The sequence below is a fragment of the Sorex fumeus genome, unplaced genomic scaffold (assembly GCF_029834395.1).
Source record: "Sorex fumeus unplaced genomic scaffold, SorFum_2.1 ptg000037l, whole genome shotgun sequence".
Classification (NCBI taxonomy): domain Eukaryota; kingdom Metazoa; phylum Chordata; class Mammalia; order Eulipotyphla; family Soricidae; genus Sorex; species Sorex fumeus.
The window spans coordinates 53,667,552-53,689,061 of record NW_026606094.1 but is presented as its reverse complement, the minus strand read 5'-3'; positions in this window follow the sequence as shown (position 1 = coordinate 53,689,061).

Below are 21,510 nucleotides of genomic sequence, written 5' to 3'. Positions count from 1 at the left end.
TAACCATAATGTTTTACTTAATAATGAATGAAAATATCAGGGTAAATTGTACCATCTGACTCTCCGCTAAAATCACTCCCAGGTGGTAAGCAGCATGGTGATAATGCATTATTTTCCCCATATACTCTACACCTTACTTCTGCCCTCAAATTTTTATTTACATAAAGATTTTCTACTTTAATAAACTTAAGTTACTGTATTAAACCAACACCAGATACTATTCACAGTAGAATAAATTAAATAATGAAATATTTTTTGTCATTTTTGCCTTAAAAACTAATTTTTAAAGATAGTTTTTGCCTTCTTTAAAAACTTCAACAGCATTTTAGAGATCTTGGCATATTCATAATATGTTTTTATGTGACCAGATTTACCTATAAAATTCTAGTGCTGTGCTGTCCACTATAGTAGCAATTAGCCCCATGTGGCTGTTGAGTGCTTGAGCTATGATTATTCTGAATTGAGATGCATATTGGAGTTTTAAGACTGAGTAAAGAGACTGCAAAATATTCTAGTAATCTTTTGAGGACCAAGCAAGGCTGTAAGAATGCTACAAAATCGAGCACACCCATCAAAGATAATTATAGAAATATTTATTGTATTGGTATTGAATCAAATCTTTTGGTGCACTGTTTTCAGCACAAAGACGTAATTGAGAGGAGACCTATATCAATTTGGACAGCAAAGTCACTCTAAATTGTCCCCTGTTCGATTCTATATATTAATAAGCCACCTAAATCATCCTTCCAAGACTAGCACAACCAAACCTAGTTTTCACACCTCTTAGAATGGCCTTGAGATGGAGCAATAATAAAGAACAATAAGTAGTTAAATCATAAGTTTGAGGCATGAAAAAATATGGGACATTTTTTAAATGTAGCAGTCAAGGATTTACTTAGACCCTGAGATTATCTAGGTAAGTAAATGCTATTTGATAACAATCCATCTTGGTTTCTTTGTCTTAAATGAAGTCATGACTTTGGTTTATGATACAAGGTCTTCTGGCTTTCTGACACAGACACACTCTCAGATTGGATTTGTATCTTTCAGGTATAAGATGACCTTGCTGCAGAGTTGATGGACTTTTCCGACTGCAGAAGTGGGAACACAGCAGTGTCCACTTGAATGGAAAATTGTGATAAAGTAGCAGGAGAAAAATTGCATAGCATAATCACTGCAATTTTTTATTGAATCGAGCCCTTTGCTCTTTCTCTTGACAGAACAGTTTATTGAAAGTTCTTCAGGAAAACAAAAAGAGCCATAAAGAAAAATACTTTTCTTTCCTTTTTTTTTTCTCTTGGCCTAAGAGTAGTGTAGAGAGACAATATGTCTACTTCCAGAGTACATTTCTTAAGTGGAAGAACATTTCCAGTTGCAAACAGATTCTGGGGAAATATCATAAAACTGTGTGGCTCAAGGGCAATTCGGTGACTGATGAGTTTTCTGTATGTCAGTCCAGTCAGCTTGAACAGTGGAAATTTCTTATGTCCTTTATTCCTGGAAAAGTGGAGAAATTCTATCAACTAATGTAATTTTATTTTTCATTGGAAGTGGCTGGTAAGAACAAATGTCTAGCATTTTATTATGGATGTAGCACTGTAGCACTGTCAACCAGCTGTTCGATTTGCTCGAGCGGGCCCAGTAACATTGTGAGACTTGTTACTGTGTTTAGCATATCGAATACATCACAGGTAGCTTGCCAGGCTTTGTCATGTGGGCAAAATACTCTCGGTAGCTTTCCAGGCTCTCTGAGAGGGATGGAGGAATCGAACCTGGGCCGACCGGGTCGGCCGCGTGCAAGGCAAATGCTAAAAGATCTATGAGCTATAGGTTGAAGTTTCACATGAATATGATTTAATGAAACATCAAGTGTTTGGAGGTTTTGGGGGTGGGATGGGTGAGTGGGAACACCTGCATGCTCAGGTCTGACTCCTGGCTTTGCTTTCAGGGGTCACTTCTGGCTGGCAGGTCTCAGAAAGGCCATATGGAGTGCCAGGGATCTAACCCAGGTCAGCTGCACACAAGGCAAGGATCATACCTGCAAAATTAGAGCTCTAGCCCCAAATCAACTGTTCAGAAGTAGAATTTCTGGTTTTGAGTTAGAGTATTAGCGTTGGTATTTTTTCTTTTTGGTTCTTGTTTTTATTTGGGGACCACACCTGGCTGTGCTCAGAGCTTACTCCTGTGCTCAAGGATCAATCCTGGTAGGTCTTGGAGAACCATATTGAGTCCATTGTATTGGCCATGTGTGGCCCAGGTGGCATGTGTAAAGAAAGTGCCCTACCGACTGTGCTGTCTCTCTGGCCCCTAAAATGGGTGCTTAAAATCAGATTTTCTAGGTTGTTTTAGGACTCTTGAATTTAATAACTGATAAATTTCAAAGTTTTAAAAAATTGTTGTAGTAGTATCTATTGTCAAATATTTTGGTGAGATTAATAGCTTCTATTTTTGAACATTGGATTTTATGATTATTTTATTTTAGTTGCTATTCTTCATTTATTATTATTTAATTTCTATTCTTATTGATAAAATTTCAGTTTGTTATGCTTATGAAATTTCGGTTTATATTGCAAACTTTGTATATTAAATAATTGCAAATTTGACATAGATATCAAGAGTCTTGGGTTTTTGTACCCTTTTGTAAAATTTTGTTATTAGCAATTTTTTTGAAATTATATATATTTTAAATCTAAATTTCTTAATCATGATATTAACTACTTATCTAAGTTACTAGCACACATATTTATAAAGCATTTTTATTCTGGAACCCTTTCCAAAGCAATATGTATCATGTTAAAAAGCAAAGCAAAGTGGTTAAGTTATTGTTCCAAGTCTGGCAAAGTCTTATTTACTATTTTTTAGGCATTTTAAAAAATTTATTCATGTAGGAATAGATTAAAAAATAGGACAATATTATTCTTGCCTATTATCTGGGAATTGGCTAGTATTCACTTAAATTTCTAATACTTATACACTTTAATTATAAATTAGATTTTATCTCAAATATAGGCAGAATATAAGCAAGGCAGGCTACTAAAAAAACTAGTTTAGGCACTATACAATGCATATTAGCTGCCTTCACATTTATTTATTTTTCATTAGTCTTCATATATATATATATATTCCACAGAGTACTAAAATATACTAATGAGCAGTGATGTAAAATTAAGAGTTTAAAAGGTGAGGAAATCTCACCAAAACATTTGACAATAGATACTACTACAACTATTTTTAAATTTCTGAGTTTAAATATATCAGAAAATATGAATTTAACTTCTTTTCCACCCCTCAGAATGTCTTTTGCTTTGTATGTTTCCATGGTTCATTTGTCTAGTCCGAGATATTATTTGGCGCTAGTACTATTGTGGTAGATTACATCATTTTAGATTGTTCTTCATAGAATCTGTGTCTTTAACTTGTTCAAATGAGAACAGACTTGCAGAAAAGATATTGTATTAAAGAAAAGAGTTGCTGAAAAAGATAAGGTATAATCATTGTTTTTTGATTGGACTTGCAGCATAAGAAAAAAAGTTGAAAAACCAAGATACAGGCTGGGGAGGCAGTACATGTAGAAAGCACACACCTGGCATGTGTGAGGCTTGAGCACCAATCTAGGCACTGCATTTCCCTGAACATCTCTGGGTTATCCTATTGATTCTGGTAGCATCCAAAAACCACTCAGGGGTGACTTTTAAAAAAATGAAATAAATACCAAGATGAATTTTTATCTGATTTCATAGAAATATACTTTACAATGGATCCATCAGGACGTCGGAGGGCAGTCATCTTGGTCTTATAGTTGGCGAAGGACAGGCGGGCGTTACGAATACTTTTCCCGGCTTCTGCCGCATCTACCAGTACTGCTGCTCTTCTGTCTTTGAGGTCTTCCTTGATTGCATCTCTGCACTGCTTTGCGAGCTCAGACGTTAGCTTACGGTTGCCTGAGGCATGTGCCAAACCACGCTGGCGAATTAGCTCAAGAGTTTTCGAAGACAGGCGATTTTTTGTGGCTATCTCTCTCTTGGCGTTCCTCGCACATTCATGGAGGTGCTGAACCAGTCGATCGTATTCCTCGTCAATGTTGTCAACAATGGCATCTTCCCATGTTGCCGCAATAGTACCAAAGAGTTTCCAGTTGGTGGTCATTCTGGGAGTTCTCTTTTTGAACTTTGCAGCCCTTTCTCCCCGCTCTGAGAAGTAGAATTTTGCACGAAGGAGACGGTGGTCCGATCCCGTTCGAAATTTTGGGACAACAGCGACATCAGTCAGGCAAAACCGTCGATTGAATATGATGTGGTCTATTTCATTGTGGAATCGTCCACCGGGAGACTCCCATGTCCATCGTTTAGATTCTGCCTTCTGGAACTGTGAGTTACCATGAATGGTCTTGGTCGACATGATGAACTCAGACAGTCTCTCACCCTGTTCGTTCCATTCTAGGCCATGGGTCCCGATGTGAAGTTCTTCAGCTGATCTTCTCGGTCCTATCTTGGCATTAAAATCACCCACAATGATCTTGTAGAAGGTGTGGTCTTCTTTATAGAACTTCTCTAGCTCCATGTAGAACTTCTCGATTTCTCTTTCATCATAATGAGATGTTGGTGCATAGACAACGAAGATAGAAACTGCAGGCAGTGAGTCACATCTATTCAAATGTAAACGTCCGATTCGGGTTGTTAGGCATTCAAATGAATCAATGCTCTTGGCCAAGTTTGTGTTGACAAGGACACCGACGCCTCCAACACCTCTTTTATCGCATGTTCCGAGGAACAATTCTTCTCCAGTGTTGAAAACGGCATGGTGAGATTCATGCCTTCTTGTCTCGGTCAGACCAATGATGTCGTACTTGATCATTCGCGCTTGTATCATCAGGTCCTCGATGGATGCATCTGATGCTAGTGTACGTGCATTGAAAGTACATTTTTGTCTTCCTTCGTTGTGGCAGCCTAGGTCGGCCTTGAGATTTTGTCGGCCTCTCCTTTCACATCCTCCAGAACGGCAATGGAGAAGATTATCCATGACTTCTACTCAAATCTCTTCGATAGCCATGTCCACTTGCTGACATACTAAATTACACAGGATGGATATGTCGTTCCCAATGTTCTCCCTTCCGAAATCCGACACGCCATTTCGTTGGTAAAGAAACAAACAGCACCCGGCCCAGACAAGGTCAGACCTGAACACCTGAAGAACCTGCCGTCAGTACTCATCCATACACTGGCTCCTCTCTTCACTCGCTACCTGTCTGAATGCAAGGTTCCATCCCAGTGGAAAACCAGCAGGACTGTACTACTGTTCAAGAAGGGAGACATCCATGACACTGGCAACTATCGCCCGATCTGCCTATTGTCTGTCATCTACAAGTTGTTCACTCGAGTCATCCTAAATAGGATTGGCAGAACACTTGATGAAGGACAACCATGCGAGCAAGCAGGGTTCCGCAAAGGATTCAGCACCATCGACCATATCCACACAATAACCAAGCTCATTGAGGTTTCTCGGGAGTTCAAGATGCCGCTTTGTTTAACGTTCATTGATCTTGGCCTTTGATTCTGTTGAGACGGAAGCCATCATTGAAGCCCTAGCCAATCAGGGCATTCAAGCCCAATACATCAGGATCCTCCATGAGCTGTATTGCGGATTCACTACCAGGATCTCACCATTCTACAAAGAAGTGATCGTTGATGTCAAGAGAGGTCTGAGGCAGGGTGATACCATTTCACCAAAACTCTTCAGTGCCACCCTCGAGAACATCATGTGACGACTGGAATGGGAAGGAATGGGAGTGAAGATAGATGGTCGGCAACTACACCACCTCCGCTTTGCTGATGACATTGTTTTAATAACACCAAACATCAGCCAAGCGGCACAAATGCTGGCTGACTTTGACCGCGAGTGTGGAAAGGTCGGACTACAGCTGAATCTTATGAAGACAATGTTTATGAGAAACAGCCTTGTTCCTGACGCCCCATTCGCTCTCAATGGAACGACCATCTCCGAATGCAACAGCTATGTGTACCTAGGTCGAGAGGTCAACATGACAAATGACCTGGCACCTGAGCTGCGCAGGAGGAAGAGAGCGGCTTGGAACGCCTTCAAGAACGTTGAAGAAATAGCTAAGAGGACGAAGAACCTCCAGCTCCGGGCACATCTCTTTGATTCCACTGTTCTTCCTGCATTAACATATGCCTCAGAGACCTGGGCCCTACGTAAACAGGATGAGAACGCTATTCAGGTCTCCCAAAGAAGAATAGAAAGAGCTATGCTTGGAATATCACATTTCACTCAAATGAGAGAAAGAATCCGGAGTTCTGACATCCGTGGACGATCAAGAATCAGGGATGCTGTTTCATTTGCCAAGGTGTCGAAAATCAGATGGGCTGGTCACATAATGAGATTTAAAGAGGACCGCTGGACTAGAGCTGTTACCGACTGGATTCCACGGGATGTCAAAAGACCACGTGGCCGCCCACCTTCCAGATGGTCAGACTTCTTCGTCAAGATCATGAACAATCGGTTTGAGGCCCTTCATGTTCCCGGAGCGAACAGATGCCATTGGGCTACACTAGCACGCGACAGGGACAAATGGAGACGTTAATGGCGCCCGCTCGAGCAAATCGATGACTAACGGGAAGTTAAGTGATTAAGTGATTAAGTGATACTTTGCAATCAAATTTGTTAGACACTCCTGTTTTCTAGAACCAATAATATTAGGACACACATTATGCAAATAAAATCCGAAGTTCTGTTTCCTGTGAGGCATACAAGCTACAATTTAAAATGTACTGTTAAAAAAAAAGTGAAATTAATTGTACTAATTCAATTAGTGCATCCCTGTGTAGCAGTCATCTTGTATCTGTTTTTGTACCATCTGTTTGGTTTATTAAAACTCCCTACTGGCTGGTAGTCCTAATTTGAAAATAAGCACATAACGGACAATTTTCTCCTAATGTCTTATCTCTTTTCTTATAGATCACTGTGAAAGAATCAGAGAACTATGATTTATGGTCCATTCTGTTCTTTTTTGTATGACAGGTGCAAGTTTGATTGTCCAGACTGAGTAGGATTCATATTCTGGTAGATTGTTTCTCTGATTCTGTCCTTAGGCGAGGTTTCTTACATCACAGAGGCCCATTTCCTTTTTTGGTAGTTCAGTTCCATTCCAGTCTGGAAGGATCCAGTTGCTGTAAGTGCCCCTGCTGCTACTGTTTTGGCACTGATGGGCTCCTGCTGTGTTGGCGTAAATGTTGCATTTACACACTGAGAGTAGTTTTCTTGGCTTTTGGAAGGACTGTTATGAACATGACAAATTCATGAGCCAGAGTGTTTTGCACTCTATATTCTATTTTTCATTCAGTTAGTATCTATTGTTATGGTGCCTCAAATTCTTGTGATTTATTTTCACAGTTTAATTTACAGAGTTTCAGATATGCATCCCAAAAGATTTTGTTCTTTTGTGGTTATGCTTTTATCCAATTTATATTCGTTTCTTGTTTCACTATTTTTTTGTGCTTTGATTTCTTCCTTAAAAGAACAATTTGCAGTAGAAAAATTCAAGCTTTGGGTAAAGACAAACCTAGATTTTAAATGAGCTTCAGTTCTTACTCAGAAATGCTGGACAAACAATTCTTTTCTCATATATATATATATTATATAAAATAAATCTCCTATACCATCAAATTTTCTAAATTATTTAATGAGTGAGTAAATAATATTTATCTAAATTGGTCCTGATAGACCACTATGGTATCTATATTGTTGATAGACAATGATAATTGGAAATGATCACTCTAGACAAGAACTGCTGAAAGGCAGTAAAGTGATATGTATCTTTCAGTAACTGTATTGTAACCCACAGTGCCTAAAAGGAAATAAAAGGAAATTGAGAGAGGGGGAGAGAGAGAAAGGGAGAAAGAGAGGGAGAGAGGGGGAGAGAAAGAGAGAGAGGGATAGAGACAGAGAGAGAACATTGGTGGTGGGAAATGTGCATTGGTGAAGGAATGGGTCTTGGTACATTGTATGACTGAAACTCAATAATGAACAACTTTGTAACTCTCACAGTGATTCAGTTAAAAAAATTATAAAAATAAATAAATATGTCTCTGATAGCTTTAGCAAACAAATTCTGTAGAAAGCTGTTATTTTAAACTGATTTTCCTAGGTTATTTCTCTTGCTAGAAAGATATTCTTTTATATCTAGAAAGATATAATTTCTAGCAGGAGAAATAACCTAGGAAAATAACACCTCATTCTAAATGACTATCATTAAAAAATTTGTACAATTATTTGACCCTTCTTTGAAAGGGTAAATATTGCTCAATGGGGTGATATTAGGCGATTTTTATTAAGTCATAGCACAATATAAATTACTTTGTTAGAATTTTCTTCTGTAATGGGGAGAGGAGTTCTAATTGAAACTTTGGGCACATTTGAAACATGGTGCATTTTGTGGATTTTACAAATTTGCCTGACCAAAAACCAAAAATTAAAAGATAAAAACCTTGGCTTATGATTTTGCCAGTTAAGAAAGTACTCATGTTTATAAGGATGACTGGTTTATGATAAAGCAAGTCTTTTTTGTTGATTTGTTTTGGGGTCCATTCAGTGGTCACTCGGGGCCAGCCAGGTCCAGACACTTTGCCCTATTTCTTTACCACTTTGCCCTATCTCTGGCCCACACAGAGAAATATTTTATTGCTACATTATTTAGAACTAACCTTTAAGATACTCAGTGAATTTCAGGTCCAATTGTGTATATATATATATATATCTATATATATATCTATATATATGTATGCATACATACGTATGTATATGAAAATATCCTCCAGATCTTTCTTTGTTCACTTTGTCTTTATCTTTTTAGATAAATACAAGAGATTATGATGAAAGAGCAATGATACGTTAAGGAACTGTTTCATGATATTATGTTAGATGTTTGGGCAAGAGGAAGGGAAGAGATAAAGGTTTTGGGAGTAATGGAGGAAGAACTTTCTTTCAAACTTACAGCAGATTGTAGATTTGAAGATTCAAACCTATTAAAATGTAATGTATGACTCTCAGAGTTTATGTTTAACCACTATGGTACTTTATTAAGACAAATGTCCTGTGAAGTGTGAGTGTCATTGGGGACATCAATACGGGTGTCAGCGCAGAAGACTAAAAGGTTTTAAAAGCTTGAAAAGAGGTTGATGATGTCTGAAAAGGTGATTAGAGTTCTTGATTGTGCATATTTAATACATTTGAAAAGATCTTGATTTACTTTTAAGAAGGCTCTTTGCCCCACATTTGATAAGAATTTGTAGGGTTACCAACTGTTTATTCATTTTGACCTATCTTACCTACTTTGAAAAATATCATATGTTAATTTATGAGCAGAAGTTCTTTGATACAAACACTGCATAGAAATACATTTAGAAAAACCTGAAAATAAGCGTATTTCTTGGCAGGCAGAACAGGTGTCTACTTAAAATTTATAGCCAACCTATAAACAACTTGACCTTTGGATGGAAAATGCATGTTTAATACTCACAGAGATGGGTTAGTTAGAAAGAGAGAATACTTTTATGATAAGTGTACTGTAGGTTTTTTATATATATATGAAAAATATATACGTACTGATAGAAATATGGGAAAAAATAGAAATTCTTATAAAGAAGTGGGAAAAAATAGGCTCGCATGATTGTGAAAGTTACTGAGGCCCAAGACCTGCAGTTAGAAAACAGAGTATCCATGAATGATGATGTATAAAAGTGTAGTTGTCTTTTAGTTCAAAGATCTACAGGCTCTCAAGACTCAGGGAGTCAAATTGTTGGTTATTATCAAAAAGCAAGAAAAATCAATGTTCAGCTCAATATAGCAAAAGGCCAGGAAAGTTCTCTCTTACTTTCAGGAGAGTTAGCCTTTTTGTTTTGTCCAACCTTTTATTATCTTCCTGGGGCCCATCTGTTTCACTTACTCTTATTCAATTGTCAATCTCTCCCAGAAACACCTTTAGAGATATACCTGGAGTCAAATGTCTGGCCACTCAGGGGCACGTAAACTAAACTGTTATAAAAAGATTAACCACTAACTTGAAATTCATAACATTTATGTATATTTTACCATTTTACTGAGTTTGGAGAATAAGCAAATTACTTACTTGAGGCAGATGCAACTGGGCATAGTAATAATTAAGCAAAAATTGATGCAAAGGTAAAGGTGTAATACAGGCTAAAGGGGAAACCCTAAAACACTGGGAACTTCAGTTGTTGAGAGAATTTCTACTTTCTTGCAGGCTCTTCAAAAATTTCACTGGATATTCTTATACAGGGCTGGAGTGATAGCTCAGCGGGTAGGGCGTTTGCCTTGCACGCAACCAATATGGCCAACCTGAGTTCGATTCCTCTGCCCCTCTCGGAGAGCCCAGCACGCTACTGAGAGTATCTCACCCTCACGGCAAAGCATGGCAAGCTCCCAGTGACGTATTTGATATGCCAAACACAGTGACAACAAGTCTCACAATTGAGAACTTACTGGGCCCGCTCGAGCAAATCAATGAACAACGGGAGGACAGTGACAGTGATTCTTATACAAACATACACAAGAACCTTGCAAAATGTTCACTGCGATTTAGACCAATGGGAGAAGAAAGAGTAAAAGCTGTGAATTTGCAATATAATCAGAATCTGTTTTCAAACCTTCCTGCCTCCTTTCAGATTCAGTGTCTTCATCTGACATAGAAAAAGATCAAGAAATCTCCCACTAGGACCATCATAAACGTTCACTCAACGAACATAAAGAAATGGAAAGAGTTATCTTTAGTTCACCCAGTTAAAAAGTACAGCTAGGTACAAATTCAATGCGATCCCTATTAGGATACCCATGACATTCTTCAAAGAAATGGAGCAAACACTCCTGAAATTTATATGGAACAATAAGACCCCTCGAATAGCTAAAGCAGTTCTTGGGAAAAAGAAAATGGGAGGAATTACCCTCAAACTCTACTACAAAGCAGTAATAATTAAAACAGCATGGTACTGGAACAAAGACAGAGCAGCAGACCTATGGAACAGGGTTGAATATACTGATATATCCCCTCAAACATATGATCATCTAATCTTTGATAAAGGGGCAAGAAATGTGAAGTGGAGTAAGGAAAGCCTTTTTAACAAATAGTGCTGGCAAAACTGGACGACTACATGCAAAAAACTGGGCTTAGATCTCTGCCTAACACCATGTACAAAAGTAAGATCAAAATGGATCAAAGACCTCAACATCAGACCAGAATCCATAAGGTACACTGAAGACAAAGTTGGCAAAACCCTCCATGACATTGAAGCTAATGGTATCTTCAAAGATGTCACGCCACTGGCCAAGCAAATGAAAATAGAGATAGACAAATGGGACTATCTTAAACTAAGAAGCTTCTGCACCTCCAAAGAAACAGTGACCAAAATACAAAGACAGTCTACAGAATGGGAAAGGATATTCTCCAAATACACATCTGACAAGGGGTTGATATCAAGGATATACAAAGTACTGGCTGAACTCCACAAGAAGAAAACATCCAACCCCATCAAAAAGTGGGGCAACGAAATGAACAGAGACTTTCTCAAAGAAGAAATCCGAATGGCTAAAAGGCACATGAGAAAATGCTCCACATCATTAATCATCAGGGAGATGCAGATCAAAACAACAATGAGATATCATTTCACACCACAGAGACTGGCCCACATTCAAAAGAACAAAAGCAACCTGTGTTGGAGCAGATGTGGCGAGAAAGGGACCCTCCTTCACTGCTGGTGGGAATGCCGACTGGTTCAACCCTTTTGGAAAACAGTATGGACAACTCTCAAGAAATTAGAAATTGATCTCCCATTTGACCCAGCAATGCCACTCCTGAGAATATACCCCGGAGAGGCCAAAAAGTATAGTCGAAGTGACATCTGCACTTGTTTGTTCGTTGCAGCACTGTTTACAATAGCTAGAATATGGAAAAAACCTGAGTGCCCGAGAACAGATGACTGGCTAAAGAAACTTTGGTACATATACACAATGGAGTACTATGTAGCAGTTAGAAAAAATCACGATCACGATCACGACCATCCTGTTATTCGTTGATTGCCTTGAGCAGGCCCCAATAACATCTCCATCGTCCTAGCCCTGAGATTTTTAAAAAAGTGCCATATTCAAGGCTCTTTCGGAGTTAGGAGAATGAGACCCTTCATTGTTACTGGTATTTGGCATATTGGGTACGCCACGGGGAGTTTGCCAGACTCTGCCATGTGGGCAGGTTACATTCGGTAGCTTGCCAGTTTGTCCAAAGTAGAAATGAGATAAGACGCGGCCCCGCAGGCTTCCGGGAGCTGGGTTTTATAGTCTCTGAGTCTTGGCCGTTGATGGGATTGTATGGCGCCAGGGGGCCAGTTGGTGGGTGTGACCCCCGCCTACTGGAATTTGGAGGATCTGGATGGAGGATGTTCAGCCCCGATCTGAGTAGGCTTGAAGATCTCAGTCCCGGGACCCACGTGCCTTTGTTCCCCTGCCTAGAAAAAATGAAGTCATGAAATTTACATACAAGTGGTACTACATGGAAACTCTCATGCTAAGCAAAATGAGTCGGAAAGAGAGGGACAGACATAGAAAGATTGCATTCATCTGGGTAACATAAAGTAACAAAATAAGAGACTAACACCTGAGAACAGCTGTGATAAATACCAGGTTGTTCACGCCATGGCTTAGAGGCCAGCCGCACACTCTAGGGGTAAAGGCAGCTCAGATAGAAAAGGGAGCACCAAATAAAGGGTTCTGGGAAGATCTGCCCAGGATGGGAAATGCCTGCTGAAAGTAATCTATGGACCAAACATGATTGCCACCCCAGTGTCTCTTCTGCAGACCACAATACCCAAAAGGAGAGATAGAACAAAAGGGAGTGCCCTGACACAGAGGCAGGGTGTGATGGGGGATGGGTGGGTGGGAGGGATACTGGGATTGGTGGGGGTGGAGAATGGGCACTGGTGGTGGGATAGGTACTTGATCATTGCATAAATGAAACCCAAGCACAACAACTTGTAAGTCTACAATTGTACCTCATGGTATTTCACTAATAAAAAAATTTTTTTTAAAAAGTACAGCTAGGTGAGGAGCAGTTTAACTGTAAACACCTTCCTCCAGATTCACGGTGCACACATATTAAAGAATAAAATTTATTTGAAAAGCAGAGACTGCACACCCCTGTATAAGTAAACTATATGTACAGGAGATTGAAGTTTATGAAGGAAACTTACTGAAGATTTCTAAAATATGGGGCGAAATATCTTCAGAGAACTGGAGAGCCAGGGAGTTAGTGGCCCCAGGAGAGAGAGATCTACTCTCCTCCTGCCTGACCCATCTTAATCTCCCTGGGAAAGTACCAGGGACTTTAGATTGGTAGAGGTCTGCCATGCGCACCTTCACATCATGAGCAGTAGCCTCCCGTTAGCCCTCCTCAGCTAAGTGATATCTGAGGTCTACTTGATCGTATGGTGTAAGACTTTATGGCCACCTCTTGAGTCCTCAGGAACCCATGAAATAAGGGATTGGTTCATTGCTAGAGTGTTATCTATGGGCAATATTTTGAGTGAATGGTGATCCTGTATCATGTTCTTAACATAGCCTTTTGTTTCTCAAAAAGCATCTCCTTCCTGAAGAGTCCTCCATTCTCTAGCAGGGCCAGCACTGGTTAGTCTTTACTAGGCTTCATTTCTTCCATCTCCAAAGTGTTTCTTTCCTTCATATCTTTGACGTTGTTGAGGGCTGGTGATAGAGAAAATTACCAAACTCACATCTTAGTTTTATTGCTTCTCTAGAAACTCATTGCCCAGATTTCCCTAGCTACCTGTCTACTTGAGTATAAATCCATAAATACTTTCAGTGCCTTCATATCAAACAATTTTGAGTACATAAATTGTTGACTATAAAATTAAAAACTATATAAATAGTAATATATAGTGTTCATAGATTAAATATTGTGACTTTAACTAAAATGTAAGTTACTTCAAGTAGATTTAATAGTAGCACTGCACTGCATTGTCCTCACGTTGTTCATCGATTTGCTTGAGCGGGCCCAGTAACATCTCCATTGTGAGACTTTGTTGTTACTGTGTTTGGCATATCAAATAAATAACAGGTATCTTGTCAGGCTTTGCCATGCGGGCAATATACTCTCGGTAGCTTGCCGGGCTCTTCGAGAGGGGTGGAGGAATAGAACCTGGCTCAGCTGGGCTGCTGGGCGCAAGACAAACACCCTACTGCTGTGCCATCACTCAATTTAATAGTAATCCCCAAAATACAAAAAAGGTAAAATTTCAGATGCTAGCAAAAAGGAACTAGAATATAAGAGCAAGTTTTTAAAAGTTTGAGCACTCACTCTCTGATTTCAATAGTAAATATAAAGCTACAAAATTGAGAACAGCTGCTAAAATTAATGATTTGATATATAGACTACTTGAAAAAATATCTTGGACCTAGAAACATGTACAATTCATTTTCCTGCACAAAATCCAAAGCAATTCAATAGCAAAAACGTTCTTTTTGCTAGAGATGGGTCTAATGAGATGAGCACTTCTTTTATACGTTGGAGGTTCTGGTTTGACCTTTGACACCACATGGTTCTCTGAGCCCTGTTGGGAGAGACTCTCTCTTTACACAGAGCTGAACCCCACCTTCTAAAAGTTTAATCTTCCATGCAGTAATGTTTGAACAATTTCATATTCAGATAAAACAATTTACATTAATCTTAGTATATCAGTCCTTACATAAAAATCAATGCAAAAGTCAATAGCATTTTTTTTATGGTGCCTCATCCAGCAGTGTTCAGTACTTCCTCTATTTGTTTCCTCCATTCATGTTCTGCTTCCTGTTAGGTAACCACTCTTCATAGTTATAAAAAATGACATTATCCAAGCATATACTACAATGGACTGTTCTATGTAGTACTGTAGCCCTGTCATCCCATTATTCATCATTTTGCTCGAGCGGGCACCAGTAGCGTCTCCATTTGTCCCAGTCCTGAGATTTTAGCAGCCTCTCTTTACTCCTCTTTTCCAATGGCCATTTTATAGGCTCTTTCAGGGTCAGGGGAATGAGGCCCGTTATTGTTACAGTTTTTGGAATATCAAATATGCCACGGGGAGCTTGCCAGGCTCTACTGTCCAGGTGGGACACACTCATTAGCTTGCCGGGCTCTCTGAGAGGGACGGAAGCTTTCACAGGTTTTTTTTACAGGAAATGCTGTAAAAGCCAGGAAACGCGGCGTCACTCTCTTCTGGGAGCTTTGTTTTATAGTCTCTGGATCTTGGCCATTGATGAGATTACATGACAACAGGGACAGTTTGTGGGTGTGACTGCCAAACTACTGGAAAACAGGGGATCTGAGTAGAGAAGGCCCAGTCCTGAGCAAGCTTGGATATCTCAGCCATGGGTCCCACATACCTGAGTTTCTTTGCTCGTTCCTTCATGCGTGAGGCTCGTCTGAGCACGTGGACAGCAGCCTTGAGTATGGGGTTCTGGAGGTTTTTGGCTGCTGGGGTTCTGCTTGGGGCAGGGAGGGAGACTCAACCCGCCCCACTCCGAGGGGCCTCCGGCCTGGTGCAGGAGGGCTGTTCTATATAAAGAATAATAAGGTTTTCCCATTTTATTTATATATAAATACCATCTAACATATTGCTTTAAGGTTTATGACAAATTTTTATACTCGTATATATTTTTAAATGATTGTCATGATAACTCTAATTATCTTCACCACAAAGTAGTGTATTATTTTTATATATAAATTAAGGCCTACTCTCTTATCACCTTTTAAATATATAATAAAATCTTAAAGTGAATCCTTTTAAAATAGTAATAATGCATAGAGAGTACATAGAATGACAAAAATGAGAATAAGAAAAGGACATAGAATCAAGGAGAAAGAAACAAAACCTAGTAAATAGAAGGAAATCCACAATGGAAAACGTTGCGTTGCTGTAATAGAAACCAGTAGATATGAAATAAGAGAGATTACCAAACTATTAACAAATAAGACAGGAAAGAAAAAATTGACAAATAAGACATTATATAGATATAAAGATTATCTCAGGGGGATTTTACTGGGACAATTGTCACATAATTAAAAAGTTACCAACAAAGATGCAGAAAACCAGCTTGCTATCTGACTTTTGTTTTACACTATTGAATGCCAGGAAATGATAGAATAATGCGTATAGTTTCTAGTAAAAATATTCTAAAATAGTACTGTAGCACTGCCCTCTCTTTGTTCATTGATTTCCTCGAGCGGGCACCTGTAATGTTTCAATTGTGAGACTTGTTACTGTTTTTGGCATATCAAATATGCCACGGGGAGCATGCCAGGCTCTGTCGTGTGGGCAGAATACTCTCAGTAGCTTGCCGGGCTCTCCGAGAGGGACAGAGGAATCGAACCTGGGTCAGCAGCACGCAAGGCAAACACCCTGAGAAAAAATTTTTTCAAATGTACAAATGTTTGTAACTGAGCTAGGTAGGAAAAGTCTCTGTAATGGTGAAGTATGAGAGATCTCACACTAAAGTACCTAACAAAAATAGGGATTTTTGTTTATACAAAAAAAAAAACCTATAAACGTTTTGTGCAATTATGAAGATCTGTTTTGGTAAAAAACAGATATGGGTAAATTATTGTTTGAAAATTTGGCTCAGAATGCCAGAGAATCCCTGAAAAGAATAAAATTTTATCCAATTTACCTAATTCTTTTTTTGCTGGTGGTAGAGAGTTGAACCATAACTGGCTGTTCTCGGGTCTTACTGCTGGCTCTGTACTCAGGGTTCACTCCTGGAGGAGCTCAGGGGACAGACAGTGCCATATATCAAACTGCAGATGAGTACATACAAGGTCAAGTACCTTAACTCCTATCCTATCTCTCCTGCCCAACTCCTCTGTTTAACCGTGGAAAATAAAAGATAACAGCTAGAGAGAGTCTAGTGGGTAGAGCGTTTGCCTTTCACTGGACCAAACTTGGTTTATTCCTTGTCACCTTCTATGATCCCCTGAGCCCTGCCAGGAGTGATTCCTGAGCACAGAACCAGGAATAAGCCCTGAGCACCACCGGGTGAGGCCCAAGCCAAAAATCAATAAATAAATAGCACTGCACTACACTGTCCTCCTGTTGTTCATCGATTTCCTCAAGTGGGCACCAGTAATGTCTCCATTGTGAGACTTGTTACTGTTTTTGCATATCAAATATGCCATGGGGAGCTTGCTAGGCTCTGCCGTGGAAGCGGAATAATCTCGGTAGCTTGCCGGGCTCTCTGAGGGGGATGGAGGACTCAAACTCAGGTTGGCTGCTTGCAAGGCAAACACCCCACCTGCTGTGCTAATTGACTTAACTATTTTTATTATTACAACCCATAAGTATAAAGATTAGTGGCCCATTAAAGTACTAATTGACCATGCTTTCTTAGTGATGTATCCTTATATATTGCATTCTGCCTGACCAATCCCCATATATACCAATTACTTGATCACTTGACATCCCGTTACTCATTGATTAGCTCTAGCGGGCGCTAGTAACGTCTCCATTTGTTCCTGTCGCGTGCTAGTGTAGTATAAATAAAAGATAAATAAAATATTCTAAGAAGTGAATAATTTTGAGAAGCCTAAAATTTAGCAACCACAAAATTTAAAGTGGATACAACCTGTACAGCAATGGACAGAAATTCTAATTATATATGTAGGAAACACAACAGAAAGCATAACATTAATACATAATAAAATGTAATAAATATATGGTAATACATTTAAAAATCCCTCTAAAATATCTGACAATTATTAAAATTATCATCTCTGATAGTGCCATCTACTGAATAATTTAATTTACAGGCTGGGCTGGAGCCATGGTATAGTGGGTAAGGCATTTACCTTGCACAAGATCAACCTGGGTTTGATTCCAGGCACCCACTTTTGAGCACTGACAGGAGTAAACTGAGTACTGCCACTGCCACTGTCACTGTCCTCAAGTTGTTCATCAATTTGCTCGAGCCAGCCCAGTAACATTGTGAGACTTGTAACCGTGTTTGGCATATTGAATACGTCCCGGGTAGCTTACCAGGCTTTGCCATGCGGGTGAGATAGTCTCAGTAGCTTGTCAGGCTCTCCAAGAGGACAGAGCCAGGACTAACTTCTGAGCAACACTAGGTATGTCCCCCTGCAAATAAGACCCCTAGACAACGCATAATGTGATAAATTACTAAGAAAGAAAGGATTTACATACGTAAATAAATATTAAATGAAGACATGCTTTTAAGAAAAAGGAGCATTGATAAAAATTTTGATCTGGAAACCCAGAATTTTATTTCTTAGGTATAACATTGATTTAAAATATATTAAACATCTTCATTAAAATATTCACCATATAAATTTGGGCCGAAGCGATAGCAACAGGCGTTTGCCTTGCACGCGGCCAGCCCGGTCGGCCCAGGTTTGATTCCTTCGCCCCTCTCGAAGAGTCTGGCAAGCTGCCGAGAGTATCTCGCCCGCACGGCAAAGCCTGGCATGCTACCCATGACGTATTCCATATGCCAAACACAGTAACAAGTCTCACAATGTTACTGGGCCTGCTCGAGCAAATCGATGAACAACAGGAAGACAGTGCTACAGTGCTACCAGATAAATTTATTTACAATTACACTTTCTACGAATGTTTTACCCTACAAAAAATACTTAAAACTTGTCTTCCATAAATCAGTTAATCGGTAACATGTTTTTAATATTGAAAATAGTGAATTTCATATTTAAAGAAAGTACAGTGATGTTGAATATGCATAGGAAAGCATAAAAGTGTTCTTACTTCATATGTTGATGTGAAAGTATGGCTCAATCTCCCTGAAAAAACTTGACAAAACAAATGCAGAGTTAGGAAAGGGCAAAGATAACTTTTGTTTCAAATATAGAGTATATTCTTTTCTGAATGACAAATTTAATTTTGAGATTGTGAAATGAATTTAAGCAATCTTTTTTAAAAGATTAATCATCACTGTTATATTATTAATTTCATCACTGTTATATTATTAATTTATTATCTATGTTTAACAGTTCATCTTCATTTTTATCTAACATTGAGATACCAAAAATAAATTGAATTCTTAATGAACACATTTTAATTTAGGTGGTAATTTATCAATCGCTTCTGTTCGGAAGTACATAAACTTTTTGAAACTTTCATATTTCATATTTCTTTCATATTTCATATTTATAGTTTTCTTATTCTCCAAGTTTCAGATAGCTTATAAAAACAGTTAGAATCATACTTAGATTGCTTGCTTGCTATATTGATTGCTTGCTCCATTCATACTTAGACTTTCATAACTTTTATTTTGTGTGTATAAACTGGAAATTTAAAAAAAAAACATCATTTCAACTATTAAACCTTCCTCTTTTGATGTGCAGTCTTTAATCAAAATGCCATGGTGCCAAACTCTCAGTTATTTCTCTGATAATTCTTTCAAAGAAATAAGAGAAAGAAAAATTTAATTCAAAATATTCATCAGTGTATGGCACTATTAGCTTATCAAAAGGTATGTCACCCACTGTCAATTTATATTGAATGATATGTAGTATACTCACTTGGGCTGCTTAATAAGAAAGCAAATAGTTTTGTGCTTTATGTTGGTTGTTGGGTCATCAAAACTTCTTTGTGCCTAGGGATCTGTTGGGAACTGTTTTTGTCACTCTGGTTACTTTAAACTCTTTTCATTGTCTTTGAGAAAAATATTGTAAAATGGAAACAGCTGTCTATTTTGCCTCTGGGGGCCCATTCCCAGAGATTTCTTTCTTGAGCAAAGGAAGCTATTGGAAGTGTCACTCACCCCAGGGACTTGTGCCTTGCTGAACTAAATGTCAAAAGTGAAATTAAGTGACAGGAGTAAATGCAGAGAACTACAGTAGTACCAGTCAGTGGAAATCTCAGCACCATGCTTTAAAAATACTATATATTTTAATTTTATTCAAAGTGGAGAAATCCAAAATGAGTTGTGGAAACCCTAACTTGTATGCAATGGCTTGTTTCAATAGGATAGTCTATGCTTATTTATATTCTACTTGCCAATATTCCATTTAAAAGCATTAAAGTCAATACACATTGCATAAAACTACTAATTTTCAATTATTGGCTATTCATAATAATTAAAATAATTTCAAAGGGAAGTAGTCCTGAACTTCATTTTAAATACCATTTTCTAAAGTATTATTTTAATGTTCTCAAAATCCCATTTATTTTTTTTGCCATATTGACCCATTTACGATTTTTTTTTCCTATTTCCTTCTTTATCATGAGTTTTTGAACATTACCTTTAGATGAAATTTATATAAGCTTTTTAAACTAGGTTTGAAACAGTCCACATACCTAATGTGACCGCTGATTCATTATAAGTAAAAGATACAACAATGATAGACTGGTAGTTAGAGTAATGAATTATTGAAGACTGTTAATGTTTGGGGATTTTGCTTCTGGGTACTTGGCCATATCCCTGTCCAGACATCAGTTTATGCAGGCTTTCTATGTCAGATGAGACAACAAAGAATTTTAGGAAAAAAATAATGAGAGAAAGACAGAGGAGTTTGTTGTTTATTCCTTTCTCTCTCTCTCTCTCTCTCTCTCTTGTTTTCATTCTTGTCAACTAAATAGAAAAATTAATTTCCAATTTGAATACTGATTACTATATAAAAGATTTCCTTGATCTTCTTTTATTTCAAGATAGTAGTTAGGTGAAGGATGCAGGAACATTTCAAGTATTCATGATTTTTTGTGTCTCCTGTATCAAGTATATCAAATTATTCAATACAGAGATATGACTTTTCTAAGATGTCATAAAAATATGCTGTTCAATGGAAATTATAAAATCAACACTTTATTGAAACTTAATTTGGGGTATTTTAATGTACCGCAGATGTCTTTTAAAACAGAATCACTATGCTTTCTTTAAATATGAGCTCTACTATTGTCAATATTAAAAACATGTTACTAACAAAGTGGTTTATGAAATACATTTTTTAATTATCTTTTGTTTGGAATGTAGAAACTTTTATTATAGATAAACTATATGATAAATATTTTAATGAATACATTCAATAATTTTAAATCGTTTAAAAGGTATAAATGATAAATATTAAAAGTTTGAGATTTTGATGATAATGTAGCATAAAAATAAAATCTGACACTGCTGGCATAAATTTTCAATGCTAATTAAGTTGTGGTCTGCTAGTTCCCATATGGTTTACTTGGCTGCCATGACCATTGTTCTGTTATCTCCAAGGCTTTAAGGAAGGTATGAAAATAAGTGCCCTCGGCCTAATTAGAATTGGGCGTTTAGCCTAAGTAAAAATTAAGCTCTGTACTTCCTTTTATGTCCCTTATGCCAAATTATTTTTAATTTGTTTTTAGTGAAACATTAGTGTTTTATCTTCAAGCAGACACTTTGCCTATTTGTAAAAATCAAGCTCAAGAAATATCGATTGCTATC